Raw genomic sequence first — 17,740 nt, forward strand, 5'->3', positions numbered from 1 at the left:
TTACTTCCTGGCATTTTGTGATTCCTGTCTGCCACTGAGTGCATCCTGCCTTGTCCTGCCACGCAGGCAAGAGGAACGTCACCTCGTCCTGGCCAGCCAAACTCCGTGGGACGCGCCCTGACATCCAGAGCTCCCTCTGCCCTTCTGCAAGTGTTTAATGAGGAAAGTTTGATGGGTCAGGCCTGAGGAACCAGGCTTAGCCCGAGTGGAGGCGATGGGTTTGCACCAGGGAGTGCAAAAGCTTTGGCTTGGGACACATCAACAAAGCTGGGTGGTATTGTGGGGCAGCAAGCCCAGGGCTGGAGGTATTGAAGATCCTGAGCTGGGCACCCACACCTGGCACTGCGCTAGGGAGCAGTGGGTTTGCTGTACGTATGCATGGACACGGGATGATGCTGAACAATCTGTGGTGTGATGATGAAGAGTTGAAGGTTTACAAATGTCCGTGAAGGATGTAGGTCAGCAAAGTGCAGCACGAGCATGTGGGAAGCCTTGTACCACTCAATACCTCTTTGGCTGCCCCCTCAGCATCTTTCTTTTCTCAGTGAGTCCTTCCTGTGCTTTACATCTTCATTACAGCTGGAGGTTGGGGCAGAAGCCTCCACAGCAGACCCTCCCCTCTGCCATTTCGGGGAGTGACTGCGCAGAGGAAATGGATAAAAGAAGTGGAGGGTCAGGGTTTAATTACCCCTTTGTGTGCAGAGACGAGTGATGGACAGAGACTGTCAGTGGGTCACGGATTAGCTGCCACGGAGCAGACAGAGGAGGGGGAAACATGATGAGCCCCCGGGACAGACCAGTGTTGGGGAGAGCTGTGGGACATTGAGATGTGAGCTCATGATGGGAGACACTTTTTGTTGTTTCCCCAGTCCTTCATCTTCCTCTTTGTCCCAGCTCCATCAGGACTCCTGTGGGCTCAAAAGCCTCCAGCTGCCCCTGGCTGCTTCACTGGTTAGGAACACGGGCTGCTGGGGTGGCAGGTCCCACAAGGGGATGGAGAAGGTAGGACATCTCCTGCCAACTGCACTGAGTCTCCCTGTGGGAGGCAGCAAGGAAAGATGGAGAGAGGGAAGAAAGGAAGGAGGAAAGAAAGGGCAGGACGGAAGGAAAGGAAGAAGGCTGAAGGAAGTGGCTGCTGGTGCCATGCAGTGCTCCTCTGGGCAGGTGTGAAGGTCTCCTACAGAGAGAGCAACCCAAGCAAAGCAGAAACGGGGCTGCTTGTCTCCAACCCCACTGCCTCACCACTGTCTCCCTTGGACATGGCTGAATGCCTCAGGTAATAAATCTCTCTTCCCCATCACATTACTGGCATCTGTTGGCTCTGGGGCTGTGGGAGACCAGGATTATTCTCTTGGCAGTTTTGGTGACCTGATTTTGTGTAAGCAGAATGCAGAAGTAACAAGTTTCAATAAGTCTTACCCCTTCTGCTCCCAACCCCACACGTACTTCACCCTCCTTCCCACACATGTCAAAACCCACTCCTATCAAATTCCTCCACACTGCCTCAGAGCCCAATCTCCCTCCCTCACATCTTTGAGAACTCAGTCCACTCTTATCCCTGACTCTGCCCTCAGTCCTGCCATACAATGTCACACCTAACCCTCTTCCACCAGTCCTGTTACCCTTGGTCTCAAGACTGCTTTTTCTTCTCCTTTTCCCTACAATCACTTTACACATCCTTTTTTGGATTCTGACCTTCAGTTTCTAACTCCATCCACAGTTGTCCTCCACGCTCCTGCTTCCCATGTCCCCTCTCCCCATCACTCCTACGTTTTCCTCTCCCTTTCTCCCCTTTGCTCACTCACCCTTTACTTCTCTTTCCTGTCCCCTTCACCCTTAACTCCCGGGGTTGTTTGCATGCATCGTCTCTGGAATCATGAGATCACTGTTTTTTTCTGTCTCTGTCAGTGGGAACGTCACATTAAGGAGCGTGGATAAGTGACCAGGGGCCACTGGGGTGATTCTGTCACCCCCTCTCCCCATCCTCTCTACCCCCCTCTTCTTTTGTATCAAAGGAAGCTTTGTTGTCCAAAAGCAGAAAGAGAAAAGCAGATAAAAAGGCAGAACATGTGATCTCATTGGCTTTATTTAGCCATCCAGCTATCCCTCCTCCCTTTTCTTGATTCATCCAAAATTATCTAAGTAAGAATGCATAATCCATCCTTGGGCTTCTCATCTGTGAGAGTGATGGTGATAGGTTCTTTTTCCCAAAGGGACTTCAACAGCTGACCTCTTGGTCTCCACAGGTTGCAATGATGACCCTGACAGGGCTGTCTGGGCACTGTAGTGTCTTTGACTACAGTAGTCTCCACTGCAGGACTGTGAGATCCCACCCTGTGAAAGGGAACTGGAACCATTGCTAACTGAGGGATCCAGCAATGTGTTGCTTCATCAGGGGCACTGCTTTATGTGCAGGTTTATGTTTGTAGCATTAGATGCACAACATTTGAATTAATGTGTTTCTGAGTGGACCAGGTTAAACTTCTTCATCTCAAGGTGCTTTGGTTGTCCCTTGTGGTGGGCATTATCCATGTTTATCTACTGAGGCTGACTGTACCCTCCCTGTACAACACAGCTGCTGTGAGAGCAGTGGGGCACAGCTGGGATTGCAATACGGATCTCTGTGTCTGTGCTGGGATTCATTTAGATGTTATCAAGCCAGGAGGAAGGATGTGGATTATTAAATATTCATTAATTATTACATATTAGGTGGGTTCGATGCTTTACAATGAAAGCTGCTCTGCATGCAGTTCTGTAACAGGTATGGTTGACTTAGCACAAATCTTTATTGTGGGCACAGTCACACGAATATAAGGAGTTTGTCAGTGCACTGTTTTCATGATGTTTTAACCAGCTTGGTTAAAATCCACCAGACAAGAAGTCCTTCTAATGTGGGAATATAATGGCCCTTTTATCTGTATAGTCCATTCCCCTTCTCTACAGGAATAAAAATTCTCCAGATAACGCCTTATATCCACAGCTTTGCATGCGTGTGTGCGAGAAGTCACTAAGGCTGAAATTTAATGATTTTTTCAAGGGCCTTCCAAAATAGCTAAGGCACTGAATGGGAGAAGAGTGCAAAAAGCTTGGCAGATGGACCCAGCCGTCAAATGCCATGTTCACCTAAAGCACAACATGGACGGAGATGGACTCGGGACAAAGGGTAGTCAGAGGAGTGAAGAGGGTCAGTAAAGAAGATGAGAAGGCAGAAACAGCAAGATTTGCTTCAGGTGAGACTGAAGAATTTTAGTTTGTTTTTTTTTTTTCAGAAGGCAGTATCAGTGAAGGATATACCCATATGCTCTAAAAGGTAGGGAGGTGGGAATTTGTCTGGGGAATTGTTTCTGTTGCAGAAAGGTCATCAAGGAAGTTGCGGTGACTTTACCGTCATGTGAACTTTTGTGTATCTATGTATGTACGTGTAAAATGACTCAGTGAAGCCGCACGTGCTAGAAGTATGTATGTGGGAATGCCTGAGGTGTAATTTCAGTGGGGTGTGGGAAGACGTGATATCCATGGGGATTTGCCACAGCTTTGCTGTGGTGGGTGATCATGCACAATTTATTTACATAAATGGTGTGGAGAAACTATACAATATTACAACCCATCTGACAAAGAGTGTCAGCTCCAGCTTAGAAACAGCTGAATCAGTAAATGTGGAGGCAAGAAAATGACTTTTCGTGCCTACTGTGTGCTTTTTAATAAATTGAGAGTTCCTATAAAAATCTAGACCCATTGAATCTGCCACTGGACTCCGGCCAGTTCTGGGTCCCTATCATTTGATTTCCCTGAGACAGGCACCATGACTCCATTCGCAAGACATTCCCATTAGCATGTTGGGCTGATTCAACTTATATCCTGCCATGTTGTGTCTGACTCATTTTTCCCCATCTCTAGGAGAAGCCTGAGGGAAGGCAGAGGACCTTTCGCGTAGATGCTCAAGGTCTCTATCAGATAATAGCTGAAGAAATATTTGCCATGACCGCGCCATGGTCATTTTTTGCCATTCCTTAGTCACTTGGCAGCCAATGGAGGGAAGAGGAGAGAGCAGGCTGGGGGAGAGTAAATGAGACAGAGGGACAAGAACAAAAGGTTCTTTTGTGGTACAGAGAGAGAGAAAAGGGAAAGCATCACCAAATGCCCAGAAGCCATGTTTGTAACAAGAGACCTATTCTCTCAGCTACTTGGAAAACAACTTGGAGTAAAAGGCCCTGGTTGAATTAACCCTTCCTAGAAGCAACTTACTGAGGTGCAGGAAAGAGGCATGGCCATGGGAGGTGTGATCTGTGTGGTGAGGTAGCGCCCTTGGCTCTTGGGTCATTAAAAGCAAGGACTGATTGTCTGGAAAGAGGAGGTAGGGATGACATTGTGTGGTTTGACCATATCAAAGTTTTAAAATGTCAGATATCCTTTCTTCATAGGAGCTTCTGTTTTGGCAAAGGTCACTGTTGTGTTTTTTTTTCAGCATATGAGGTGATGACTTTTTTCCACTGACATTTTTTCTAGGAATGCTAGCACCTAGGACTATGGGGAGAGAAAGGAAAGGAAGTTGCCATTCCTGAAATATATGCTTTATGGCAGCATAATCTTGTCCCATAACAGCCTCTGTGAACTCAGTTCCTATTGCTGTCCTTCAGAAACTCCATTTTCGCAGACTGCATCTCTCTTGCTCATATGTTAGACCTCCTTTTGGCAGAGATGGACAATTTTAGTGGAGCTAGGGGTTCTGTATGCAAATGAATTGAAGGTAGGCCAAATCCTCCATCCCTGAAGAAACAACCAGCTTTATTTCATTGTGAACTCTCTCCCTTAGCCTTCTGCCTGACCTTTCTAAGGAGGCTTCCTCTTTTGTTGAGTGGATCTTTGGGTGAAATGGAACTTCTGTGATGATGGTACAAGAAAAATTTATATCCAAGGAAAGAGAATCTGCATCTGTTTGAAGATCAAGTATGGGATATTGGCATACGCTGAATCAGTTTGTATCTGAGCTTGCTTCCAGGTGCTCTGCAAATTAAAAGAAGTGAGACAGCCAGATCGGAAATAAAAGCTTTTTCTCTTACAGAAGGGACAGCATCCTGCGTCTGGAGTCTCCTCATGTAGTGCCAGGCAAAGAGAAGTAAAGAGCAGTTTGGAAATGGAAAGACAGTCCTTCTCTTCGCTTCCCCACCCTGCCAAGACAGGAGCAATGTCCACCCATCATGGGTCACCCATCCCCCTTGGCTCGATGGCGCAGATGGGGAGGACACAGTGGGTGCACACAGAGCTGGCAGTCAGGTGGGCTGCTGAGCGGATGCGAGATGTACCCAACATTACGCCTGTGCTTTCGTAAATAAGCTGTCACATGGGGCTCATGCGCGTGTGTTAGAGCAGCACTTTGAAAACATCAGGAAAATCATGTGGCAACAGAAGTCTGCAGGCTCCCAGCCCTCCCCCACTCCATAACCTTCTCACTCCCTTCTGTCTCCTTTCTATCTCTCTTTCTATCTTACTGAGATGGTAACCACAAAGGCTGGAGCTGATTTTTGCTCCTGCTAACCTCATCCTGGGCTTCAGAGTGTTTGTGTTGGCACTTGGTCTTGGCGTCCAACCTACCTGTGCCACTCAGACCACCTGTGCTGTGTGATGTCCCCTACAGCCCTGCCAGGGAAATGTTCGAGTCCAGTCTCCTAGAGGGATCGAAGAACATTTACCCACAGGGGATGCTAAATATTATTAAACCCATTGCTCAATGGGATTTTCACTATTGCAGCTCTGAGTCCAGGAGAAATTGACTTTTTCTTGGCATTACGATTTTAATACTTGACTGGCGCTTACTGGAGTCACTTGTAAGGTCAAAAGAGTGAATTCTGGAGTTTAAAACGCAGCTTGGAAACTAAGAATCTTGAATTTCTCCACTGCTTCCTCATACAACTCATTCGCAGTAGCATAGCAAAGCAGGAGTCTCAGAGCAGTAAGACCACAGCTGAGCTAAGAGCAGGTGGTGCTCTGTGTGGAACAAGTGCCACCACACTGTCAATAAACACACGTCTTTAAGCCTCAGCTCCACTAATGGCTTCCTACTGTAACCAAGTTATTACATGTGTATGGCTACTGACCTTGCTAAGTGCAAAGAACTCAAAAAGCCAGGAAGGAACTGAAGGGTTTTGTGGGCTGTGCCAGGTGAGGCTCAACCTGCCCCACAGTCCTAGCATTGGGGTGCTGTTGCCAATTACACCATCTTCTACTGTACATTCCTCCAGCTATTGTTTCCTCCAAGCTGGCCTTTCCTAGCTGAGAGGCTTAGGATTTTGCTCTTCAGTTCGTGAGACCTTCTCCTTTTCCTGCTTTATGTGCTTCTCCAAATACATTTCTGCTGACTGCAGTCCTCTCCTCTCCTCTCCTCTCCTCTCCTCTCCTCTCCTCTCCTCTCCTCTCCTCTCCTCTCCTCTCCTCTCCTCTCCTCTCCTCTCCTCTCCTCTCCTCTCCTCTCCTCTCCTCTCCTCTCCTCTCCTCTCCTCTCCTCTCCTCTCCTCTCCTCTCCTCTCCTCTCCTCTCCTCTCCTCTCCTCCTTTCCCTTCTCTTCTTAGATAGAAGAATTTTAAAACAAAGTCTCTATCTTTCTCTGTATTTGCAAGAGATCCATCTGGATTTGGGTCAAGAGGATCTTCTGGGTGCAAAATTATAGGGTGCAATGTGCTGGAGAGAACTGAAGAACAAGTGTATTTGTATCAGTATGATGTGAAGAGCATTTCAAATGGACCAATGCTGTTAACCTATCTGAGACAAGGTCCCACAAGCTGGAACTCTGAAAGCCATGCTGATCTCTGTACTCTGGGTAAGACATTTTCAAACCTAAAAACACATTTCAAGTGTGTAAAAACTGAGCTTCTGTTGCCTTGCAGCTGGCACATCCTGGTTCATCACGTTACTGGGTCAGACTTTGAGTGTAAGTTGACAGGCTAGACTATACTAGTCCCCAACTGGAGCATGGCTTGAAATGTCTCAGAATGTCCTGGTATGGCTGGGTTGGGCTGAGTTACACTAGCCTCAGTCCAAATGAGCTACACTTACATGGACTGAGTGCAATCTGAATGCATGTTTGAGATGGTAGCTTGTGATAGGCATGCTCTGGATAGGCTAGACTTGACTGGGCTAGCTTCTTTAGATTGTGTTGAATTCAGAGCTGAAAATGTGGCTGGTTTGGACTGAGTTAAGATTATTTACAGTGGATGGGATTGGGCTGGTGGGAAGAGTTTGGTGGGACCTGCCTGCTGAAATGGGGTGAATGACTTCATTGCGGCTTCTTTAAAAGCCTTGTTTCACTTACACCAGAACTTGTTGCCCCCATTTGCTGGACCAGCTTTCCATGAGTAGGAAAAAGGTTATTCAGCAAGTGCTGAAATGAGGTCCCCAAAAAGCTGATAAAAAACTTCAGTTCCTCAGTGTCCAGCTGCTCCAGGCCATCTTCTCCCACAACCTTGCATGTTCATGAGTTGTTCATGCCAGAATATCTGTATCTCATTCCTGATCTGGTCCACCAGGTCAAATCTGTTCATCATTCAACATCCTATCCTTACAAAGGAAAATCCTCGTGTTTGAGAAATTCCCCAATCAGGGATAACTACCAGTGCTTGAAGTGAGGAAATGGGACCTGAAAACCCCGCACACGACTTCTTTTTTAATGACTAGGGCTCCTTCATGGCACAAAATTTCATGCAGTCTAATGTGGGTGTGTGTAATGCATTGCCACAGTGTTACTTATTGAGGGAATAGAATACTTAACCTGGACACAGGATTAAGCCCCAAATAATGAAAAATTCAGACTTTCCAAATAAATGATGTCTCAATACAAAAGACTGTACCTGGATGATCTGGCAAGTCAGTCTAGGTGACAGTGCTGCCAAATCCCTTCCCTCACCACTGTTCTGGCTCTACTTTAAAAACAAAACAAAACAAAACAAACCAGGAAGAAATGTGTAGTGATGGGTAGGAGATGGCGTTGTCTCGGGGAGAAGCACAGCCCTGTCTCCTTGTGCAGCTAGCAGAGAGCGGAGCAGGAGCGCGGAGGGTAGCACAGCGCTGTACAGCTGCAGGGCTGCTCACAACAGGGCAGAGCTCCCGGAGAATGTGCTCTTTGTTCCCTGCCTTTAAAGGGTAAGAGAAACACTTATGCATGGCAAATTAGCCCAAAAATGTATTTCTCTAAAACACCCGATTGTCTGGCCAGCTCTGCAGCTGCAGGGAAGTTCCAGGGAGAGAAGGGGGAGGCGGCGGGAAGGAGAAAGAGGGAGGCAGGGAAGGATGATTTTGATGGCTGGGGGGAGGCAAGAGGATTGTGCGAATGGGGGAGAAATTCTCATGCCTCGATTCAAACAGACCTGGCCAGTGGGCGAGGGGACCCCTGGCGGGAGGGCCGCATTGGTGGCCAGGGGACCACGGATGCTGTGCAATCTCCTGGGGGAGTAAGGAGAAGAGGGGACAGGAGACAGCTGTGCTTCGGGCAGCACGGGAGCAGGTGCTGGTGCAGTTGGCAGTGCCGGGGAGTTCTGCTGCCCAGCAGGTTCAGCTGGGCCATCTGGGTTGGGACACTCCGCCAGCAGTGCCATGCTCCTCCAGTCACCGTGTCGCGTGTCCCGGGGGCGACGGGCTGTGCCTCCTCTCCTGCTCCTGAGCAAAGTGTGTGACTCTCTGCAGAGGTGCAGGGCCTGTGCTGCTCCCAGGAGGTGGCATTTGGGTTTAAAATGTCCCAAATGCACCTCTTGATTAGGAACTCGATCCAGGCTTGTTGTGAATTTCCAGCTTAATGCTGATACTCATTTAAGAACTCCCAGTCCACTGCTGGCAGACAAGTGCTTCCTTGAACTTCCCTGGGATCTGGAAAGCAAAACCTAATGGTAAGATTATTGACAGCTGCTCAGACTGTCAAGTTCACGGTGAGTACCAGAGTCTTGTCCCAAGGGATGCCACTGAAAGCAGCAGAGTCAGGCCCCCAAGAGCACAGCTGAGACCTCAGTGTCCAAGGAACGTCTCCCATGCTGTCTGGGATAAGATGTCCTCTTCATGTGCATGATGATAATTTATTTTCTCTTCCATTTTCTCTTCCTCTTCTCCTCCATGTGGAAGGAGAGGTGCTCCCTGCTGCAAAATACAGTGCTGTGCATGCACAGCTTTGAGGCAACCTGGCTGGTCCTCATTACAACCCACCGAATGCTCTTGGGGATATCTGTGGTGAGATCCAGATGCTGCTCTCAGGGACAGCAGCTCAAGCTACTCTTTGCTTTAAGGACACACAGGGATGCACTTGTGTGTTATAAATCCAGGTCCCAGCGCTCTGTCCTTTCTGTGATGTGACATGACCTACTCTGGGCAGACAAGAGCATCTCCTTCAAAGCCACCAGTGCCACCTGCTGCGAGGGCTGATGAGACTGGTAGGCAGACTTAGGTTAGGCAAAGCTTAGACTGCCCACAAGAAAGAAGAAGGACATGAGAGTCTCAGAAGGGGATTTGGCTTTGATATATTCCTGTGACTGTCCAGCTCAGGTGTAGGGTTGATGTTGCTACTGGTTCCACTTGGCACAGGCAAGCTGTACTTTGTTTCCAGGTTGCTGCTAAACTAATTTTGTGACCGGATTTTTCCAAGCAAAACCCTATAACTCTTCAGGTTCATAACCCAGAAGTCCTATGAAGTCCCTTCTCACTGGACTGGAGGAAGGGAAGGACAGGTAGACCTGGATGATTTAACTGAACAAGTAGTTATACCAACTGGTGACAGGAGTTATCCATTCCTTCTTTTCAGAGGTTACGTGAATATGCTTAGGATGACACTGGGTATAGAGGTACCTGCTAGATATGTAGCATTATCTGACTGGGGAAAGCCAGAATTAGGTTTGAGAATTTTCCATCGTGGAGACGCTGATCTGGCTTGTATTGGAGAAGGAGTGTGATGGGCAGAGGAGAAGCTGGGGAGCTGAACCACTCTTGAAAGTGGGGTTGGGAAGCTGTTGACAGCTGTATAATCCTGTTGTCACTATCTGGCTCATCTCTATGTGGCCAGTGGGATGGCTGACTCATTTTATGTTTACATGGGACAAGAGGGTATCGAAAAATGTTAGCTTTCATCAAGTCAGCAATAGTTCTCAGCTTTGACACACTTAATTTTCCACTCAGGTGAAAAAGGGTCTCACCGCGTGCATTGCCGTGCGTGGCTGCAATACTGGAGAGTGTGTCCCATCCCCTCCTCTCCACTTCTCCTACACACTCCAGTGCTTTGTGGAGACCCTGAGACCTCTCAGGGATGGCAAGGATGTGGCATCATCTGAGGGTAGGAAAGACTGGTACTAGGGAAGCATTTATTGGTAAATAATTTGCCAAGAAATGGGACTTAGGGGAAGGAAACCAGTTGCAGATCCAGACCTAATTCAACAAGAAATTCTGGCTGGAAAGTGAGTGTGGGAGGGGGATTTTTAAAATATCAAAAACATTTCATTTCAATGCAGTCTTCCTGAATTATTCTGTTTTCTAGATGCCAAAATGTTGCAAATGGACATTTTCAAAGGAATTTCTGACATTTCATTTCAAACCAGCATTTTGCATTTAAAACTTGACCCAGGTTGAAAGATGAGAGGTCAGGCACAAGAGCCTAATAACCACAAAATAAAGCCTGCTATTTCAAGTTCAGCAGAATGTTTTAATCTCTGAATTATACCATTTGGAGAAAAAAAAGAAATCACAGCAGAGCACCTGTGCATGTCCAGATCAATGTGCCCCTATGCGACACCTCTGAGGTAATGGAGACACTGGAGCAGAAACGGCTGGTGTGGTTGGGAAAAGAACAGCTATATGGTGGGCTGAGATGAACTAGAAAATGCCCTTGAACATCCCATACTCACTCTTCTCTCAATAAATCTCACTTTGATCTCAACAAGGCAATTTATGGTGGCACGTGCACCCCTTAGGATGCTTGCTTCAGTCCAGCTCCATTGGTAGCTAAGGCAGAGCAATGATGAACAAAGTCCCTGTGGCCCTGGTGTTTTATTCACATCATCATCTAGCTTTGGGTAAAGCGGCAACCAAAGTGCCATCATTTCCCAGCACTGTCCTGCCGATCCCTATGAAAACCAGAGGAGCTCTCCACAGGCAGTCAGCAGCTCCAGGGGGAAAAATGCTCGTGTAAGTAAGGTCCAGGCACAAGAAAATCTCTGCTAATTTAGGAAGGGACCCTGTTGCTTCTCATAATGAGGGAGCAGGTTGGGGAAAAATGACCAAGAGGGATGAATCATAGAAGCATAGCATACCAGATTGGAAGGGACCACAGGGATCATCTGGTCCACCGCCAGTGCTTTGAGAAGGTGTTGTGCCCCCCAACTGCCTCTTCTGTACAAAGGCAGGTTCAGACTTGATGGATGTGAAGAATTGCCCTCCTCTCCCTTCCCCACCAGCCCCAGCCCTTCACTCCTGCCACCCCATCCTCTCCACCATGGGCACATGGTCCCCACTGGTCATTAATAGAGTTGGCACGGGTGGGCCCAGCCTGACTGAGCCACTGGGGCTCACGACTCTGGACCTGAATAAGCAGCATAAAGGCACAGAGGCCCCGTCGCGGCTCCGTCCCGACCCATCCTCCCCAGCTGCGACAGCATCCGCTGTGGGCCCAGACCGGCCATTCTTACCAAGTCCTTCTATGTGGTTTGTCTTTCTCTCCCTCTCTTGTCTCCCCCTGCCTTTTTTTTTTTTAATCCCCTTTTTTCGAACATATCATTACAGGAGCAACAAAAAAGATGGGACAATACAGCCATTGATGAACTGCTCTCGTCCTCCCGTCCCGGTCCCCCCCACTCCCTCCCTCTCCTCCTCTGGTGCGTGCCAACACTCTTTCCACCCGCCCAGGGCTGGAGCCAGCGCCAAACAACCTCTGCTAATAAACAAGAGGAACCAGATAAACCAGGAACACAATAGAGGGATTTGTTGCACTTTAGTGATGGTGGGAACAATGTCAACTCGGTGGCGCAGCTGCATGGACCCCCTCCCATTCCTCTCCCCCCACTGCCTTGCGCCCCCCGCGCACTCACAGCCCAACACTGTGATTTATGAAAGGTCAAAGGTCACCATGCATTAAAAGGCTCCTTTCTTGCATCATTTATTAACCCTCTACGACAAGGCGTGCTCATTGTGGTGGTACAGGGAGCGGGGAGGGGGTGGAGGAGTCCATGCTGGTGGCATCGCGCATCTCTCAGAGGATGCTAAGGTACAGAGATAGTGCTCAAGCCTGTTTTTGCACCACCCTGGTGTGTGTGGGGAGGAGGAAATGCTTTGGTGACATGTGTTTTGGCCAACAGAAGCAATTTGTGTGCTCCAGACCAGCTCTGTTCACATTTCAGGCAGGTCACCGTCTGCCCAACCTGCACTCACTGTCAGGCTGCTGAGCTCAGCTCTTAGTCAGTGCTGCAGCCATGTACGCACCTAGGGCTGATCAGAGAGTTGTTCTGAAGACCTCATAGTCCATATGGTAGGGCTGACAACAGTGCTTTGGGTCACCTTTTGCTACAAGGTGTCATCATGTGGGCCACAAGCAATGAAGCCAGGCAGAAAGTAGGTGCTTCGGTCACAGAGCAGGACAGGCCACTCCAAAGTCCCCTTCTCAGGCTAGCGGAGATGTGATCAAAATCTCTCTTTGTCCACCAGATCTGGTTGCCATTACAGGCAATGCTGTAGTGTCAAGAGGCAGCACTTTCAGACCTCCCTGTGTGACCATGAAGCAAGGCCATGGAATGCTAGCAGGCTAACTCGCTGGCCTGATTTTTTTTCTCTCGAAATTGCAGTGACCAAAGTCAGTCTGGGCAAGAAGATGCAGTGGCAAAGACTTTGTTGTCACCTGAGCTACCACCCCATGTCCCCAGTTATGCTTGAGAGCTCCCTGTAGAACCTCTCCATGGGCAAGCTTGCTTGGGAGGACAAACCCCACAGCCATCACAGGCTGGGGGTGATGTTAGAGCCCTGGAGAAGGGGTGTCTTCTGGAGGTCATGTCCACCGTGAGGGCAGTGGGGCTGTGCTGGCGCCTGGTTGCCTGGCCCATCCCTCCCAGCTCAGCTCAATGGCTGTGGTGTTGACAGGCTGAGACATCTTCTTCACCCCAGGACAAAATGATGAGTAGCCAGGGATGAGTTTAGGAGCTGATGGGAGCCCTTTGAGTATGGGTGAGCCCCTGCACCAGGCAGAGAGGACATGGGGGCTGGGCTGAAGGGGAAGATGGTGCCGCTGCCCGAATGCCAGCCGGTAACGCTGGTTACCAGCTGAACTGCTCCTGCCCTGGTTTGGTGCCTCGGCCTCAGGCCGTGCTCCCTCGCTTGCTCTCCCTCACATTCCTCCGGGAGCTGATCAGGGCTTGAATGACACCCCAGATGACTCTTTGCTATTAATTCCTGTGAACAGAAAGGGCTCCTTGTTCTCCCAGTCCTACTCTCTGGAGGAATTACAGGGGCCAAGGCAGCAGGCTGAAGCCTTCCCGACTTAACCCTTCCCCCGGCTCCCCAGGAGCCTCCCTGCTGCCAAAGGACTGGCAGAGGTGAAGATCACCCCCAAGCCAACCCAGCCACCACGGAATGAGCCCACCGGGGTCACCCAGCACTGCTACAACCACAGGCCCCTTGGGAGGGTCCCCTTTTCTGGTTGTTCTGCCCAATCTTGTACAATTCCCTCGTTCTCCTCTCCAGGCATCTCTCCAAAGTCAAGCAGACTGAGAGCACCCAGCTCCCTCCATTACATTGCACTGAATATGCCCGCCTCCATCTGAGTAAAGGCAAAACCCTTCTCTCCCAGCTCCCTACTCCTTAAGTGCTTTCTTTTTGGGGTTTGCTTTTTGGAAATGCACCTGGCCTCCCTGGCAGGAGACGAGGGGGTTAACAGCCAGGGAGGCTCCATGCCACCCATCAAAGCAGGTAGCAGACAGACATGCCTGCCCCATTCCTCTTTGATCTTCTCAGACCCAAGTTAATTCAGGAAAAGTGTCCCTGCAGGTCCTCCTCATGTCCAGGAAACATCGGGCTGGCTGAGACAACAGGCCAGGAGATGCCCAGAGTCTTTGTGATGCTCAGAGGCGATTCTCCCCTCTCCTTTCCACAAGATTTTTCCCTACACCTCCCACCTGAAGCAGCTGGCACTGTAATCCACTGCTGTAGAGCAAAAAAAAAACCCCACTGAGCAGTCTCCTGCTCAGCCACATCAAGACAGCACACCAGCAGCACAGATTCCTGCACCTGCGGCAGCCCTCACTGTGCCTTGGAGCGGGAATGGGGTTTCTCCTGCTCTGGGGCCAGGTGGGACTCTGCAACCACACCCCAGCCCCAGCCCTGGTCCCCAAAGAGCTTCCTCAGGCCTCCCATCTCAGGGTGATTGGAACGCATGGCCACGCACCAATTGGCATCACCCAGCCTGTGTCACCCATGGGCAATGATAATCCCGACGCTTCTTTCGCAGGACACTGTGTCTGACAGAGAGACAAACAGCCCAGTCACACAGTAAACAACTCCAGGCATGGCGTGCCTTTTGTTTCCCCGGATACCGCATGACAAAATTACTGCACAGCCCCTGCAGCCAACTGTCCTGTAACCACATGGACACGGTGAGGTGCTGCCACAACCCAGGCGGGGTTGCAGGCAGCAATTTACTTTTCTTGAGGGACCCACACCACTTTCTTCCTCCTCAGACTGTCTTACAGACAGCCAGTCCACCCAGACTCCTAATGTTTGGCCCATGCCTGAAAGCAAAGAGGCATCTGGGAAGGTCTAGGACCAAAATTGGGAGCTTCAGCCAAAAATGGCAAGGCGTGATGAAGACCAGAGCCCAGCAGTGTCTCCTGTGCCCAGCTCCCTGGTGGGACGATGCCTATGGCAAGAGGCAAATTGTAAGACTCTTTGGAGATTGTGGCCACCACAGAATCGTGGAGGGTGACACAAACATGGTCTTTGGACCCACTCTGCTTCTCCTGGTCCTAGAAAGGCCTTGAAAATGACCCACATGCTCGGAGCCTGGGAGGGTGGTTGTATCATTCAACTGGAGAGGAGTTTGGAGAGAAGGGCACAAGGAAGTGTGGAGACGGGGCTGGACTTAGGTGCTCCAGCAAAGGTTATGGCCTGGTCCTGATCTCTCCCAGCTGCCATCAATCATGTCCCATGATGTCTCTCAAGTGAGACCAGCCGCACACCCATAGATTTTCCAAGCATTATGGTGGTCTCCCCATTTGCTCCTCCCCACTTTTCCTTGGAGCATTGCACTCGTATGATCTTCAAATAAGAAGAGTAACCATTTGAAACCTTGTTGTTTTTCCCAATTCTTTCATGACTTCCTCTGTGAATAGTTCAGATGGTCACCTGGCCATCCCCTCACTATCATCCACTTCCTCCCCGGACCGAGTAATCAGTTTCCCAGCTATTTTATAGTAATGGTGATGAGGTGTTATAGGGCCCTGTGGCATCTCCACACCAAAGGGGACATGCAGTCCTCACTGAGGATGTTTAATATACTATTTCTGGGCAGGACTTCCAGCATGGGTCAACTGTCCCTGGCAACTGCAGCCTTCCCAAGATCATCCAGGGTGCCTGGTCCTATCCCTTTCTCTTTCTACCTCCTGGGCCACCATGGGGCTGAGCAAATCCATTCATATCTTCCTGCACCACAGCCTGGGGCTGGGACATTGCCCTCTTTCCAGCAAGAAGGTTGCCTTCTGCTCCTCTCCCTCACCGAGCCCTCCCCTCCGGGCACAGTGGGAGCAGCAAGCCTCATGCCGACAGAGACGCAAATCCCACGTGGGAGCTGGGAAGGGTCGAGGGCTTGGCTTTGGCACAGGAAAAAAAGCAGGGAGAGAAGGGGAGACTTCTGCATCCCTCTCCTTGGCACAATGTTGGGATGGTCACACCCAGTGCAGGCAAGAAGGCAGAAGGGGCAAGACACCCTCCCACCCCCAAATCCCAAACCTTGCCCCCCGCCACCCCTCCTGCCCCTCATAGTTCCATGTGCCCACCTCCACAGGAAGGGGATTTTGCAGAGAGCCGCTGGTGCCCGCTCGTCCGTCCCAGTGGCTGTCCCCATCCTAGCCACCGCCGCCGTCTCAACTCGTCCTAGCCTGGGTCTCCTCTCCCGTCTTCGGGTCTGGAGCAAGCTGGACGCTCTTAAAAAGCTTTTATGTGCGTGCGCGCGTGTGTGTGAGTGTGTGTTAATCACATGATTGTCGTTCACCTGTATCCCGAACAAAGACAGAGCACTGTTTAAGGCCCAAACAAGAAAGCCGGCAAGGGAAGGAGGTGGGGGGGTGTGTTGGGAAAACTGAAGGGGCCGTTGAGAGAGCGGGTTCGCGCGGAGAAAATCCTTATCAAACTCCCAATTCATGGGTCTCCCTTTCCCTCAGCACACTGCGGGTATTGTTTGGCTGGGAGGGGTGTGTGTGTGTATTTTTTTGAATGTCTGTGTCATCCCCCCCTCGCTCTCCAGCTCTGACGCTGTTTCACTGTATGGAAAGATTTCACAGGGAACCCCTCCCATTTTCCCAGGCAGTCCTGGGACAATACCAGTGCTGTGCCCCTGAGCTGGGCAGGGGACAAAAGCTGGCCCTGGCTCTCACACTGCGGATCCTGCTGCTCCTTGGCTGCAGACAGGCTCTTCCCTCTTACTCCTCCATTGCCATGGGTGCAGGGGATGGGTGTCATCTAGCAAAATTCCTCCCCAGCAACATCGGTGGTCCCACCTTTGTGGTGCAGGTGTCTCACCAACATGGTCCCCTCGTTCAAATGCTACTGAGCACTTGTGATGATGCACCCTGCTTGCCCAGCGCCCAGCTGTTTCCCATTGCCCTTGGGAGCAGTGCAGATGCAGGGGCACCCAGCGTGGTGACACATCTCCGCTTCCCACCCAGTTTTACCCATTGCCCTCCTAACATGCCTTTATGGTGAAGGAGTGGCATGCTTCCACCTTTGCATATTGGGGACAGAGGCCCGAAGAAAGCATTTCACTGACATGTCACAGGAAATTTGTGGCTTAGCGAGGTCTCCAGCTCATGAACCAGCTTCACTGGTAGATCCTTCATCCGGAAAAGACTGTCCCTTTTTATGGACCTGGAGCACCTCAGCCATAGAAATATATGCTGCAAAGAAGGCGTCAAAACCTGTCATATGAGCATTTCCCCAGGAACCAGTCATTAGAAAGACGTGCAGTTAGAAAAAACACTTCTGCAATGTTAGCTGTTGTGGCCAGTGGTGGCTCTTGAAGGGTCCTTGTCTCTAAAAGGGCTTCCAGGAGACACTGAAGGAAGAGACATGCCACCCCAGGGATTCCTGAAACAGGGATGGTCTCTTCTCCTTCCCCTCAGCCTGTCTTCTAACCACAACCGAAGAGAAGGCATCACCCTCAGCCCTGCTGCAGTGGAGGTGTATTTTCCACAGCTCACTCTCCTGCCTCTAACTTCTTTGTAGGACAAGAGAAGAAATGACACATGGACAGAAGAGAGTTGGAAAAAAATATACGAGCTTGCATCTGCAGTCAGTGCTGCGAGGGGGAGCTGGAAAGAGGGGAAAAGGTGCTACAGGAAGATTTCAGAAAGAGGAGGCAGGACCAAAAGCAAGAACTAGGTAAAGGCAGAATGAAGGGAAAAAAACCCTTCCCTTTCATTTAAATATGAGGAGACACTGAGACTCGGACTGCAAAAGCTGTGTGGCTGGTACATGGTCCTTTGAAGATGTGTCCCTGTCTACAGCTGAAGTGCCCACAGCTCTT

General features: G+C 50.0%; 1 protein-coding gene and 1 long non-coding RNA gene across 3 annotated transcripts in view; one reads left to right on the plus strand and one right to left on the minus strand.

The window, feature by feature from the left end:
• The window catches only part of PICK1 (protein interacting with PRKCA 1), a 33,842-nt gene extending 17,624 nt beyond the window's left edge, over nt 1-16,218 (minus strand). The window contains exon 1 of one of the 2 annotated variants that reach the window (XM_065047396.1): nt 15,996-16,218. The gene's annotated coding sequence lies outside the window, so the exon portion shown is untranslated. The remainder of the gene's footprint in view (nt 1-15,995) is intronic. The other variant, XM_065047402.1, reaches the window with a different exon arrangement.
• LOC135577454 (uncharacterized) lies at nt 2,899-11,733 on the plus strand. The gene is made up of 3 exons (XR_010469253.1): nt 2,899-3,230; nt 5,063-5,274; nt 6,615-11,733. It is a non-coding gene; the product is annotated as an uncharacterized LOC135577454 (long non-coding RNA).
• Nucleotides 16,219-17,740: the final 1,522 nt, after the last annotated feature.

This window comes from Columba livia, chromosome 1 (assembly GCF_036013475.1).
Source record: "Columba livia isolate bColLiv1 breed racing homer chromosome 1, bColLiv1.pat.W.v2, whole genome shotgun sequence".
In the NCBI taxonomy this organism is placed as follows: Eukaryota; Metazoa; Chordata; class Aves; order Columbiformes; family Columbidae; genus Columba; species Columba livia.